The sequence below is a fragment of the Octopus bimaculoides genome, chromosome 4 (assembly GCF_001194135.2).
Source record: "Octopus bimaculoides isolate UCB-OBI-ISO-001 chromosome 4, ASM119413v2, whole genome shotgun sequence".
Classification (NCBI taxonomy): Eukaryota; Metazoa; Mollusca; class Cephalopoda; order Octopoda; family Octopodidae; genus Octopus; species Octopus bimaculoides.
The window spans coordinates 92,262,367-92,262,835 of NC_068984.1; the positions used below are offsets into that span (position 1 = coordinate 92,262,367).

The window sequence follows — 469 nt, forward strand, 5'->3', positions numbered from 1 at the left end:
ATATATATATATATATATATATAAAGTTTGAAAAGTTGAACTATGAACTTTTATGCTTCTTTTCCCTCTTTCGTTCCATCTCCTTATTTTTTTACTTCCTTCCTCTATGTCGTCATATCATTAATATATACCATTCTCATTTACCCTATTTTTCCCCTATTTGTCTCTGATGACAGAATATCCCATACTCGGGGATATCTCAGAAACAGCCGTAAGACTTTGAATTTTTTACAATAGTAATATTGTATACGACTTGAGGTGTTTCTCTTGCCTAAATTTTATCCTCTTTAACAATTATGTATTCGCTGCATCGGAAATCTGCAATGGCTCCACAACTGCCATCTCGGTTATAACTTTGGAACCCTAGTAATCCGTTACAGTACTTACTTAGCGTACCTTATCGTTTAGATCACCTGTGAACTAAACCCTTATACTTTGTATGTATATATATGTATATATATATATGTAT

At 32.2% G+C, this 469-nt stretch overlaps 1 protein-coding gene across 1 annotated transcript in view; it reads left to right on the forward strand.

The window, feature by feature from the left end:
- The window catches only part of LOC106869758 (collagen alpha-6(VI) chain), a 22,987-nt gene that overhangs the window by 2,476 nt on the left and 20,042 nt on the right, over window positions 1-469 (forward strand). The gene's annotated exons all lie outside the window — the stretch shown is intronic.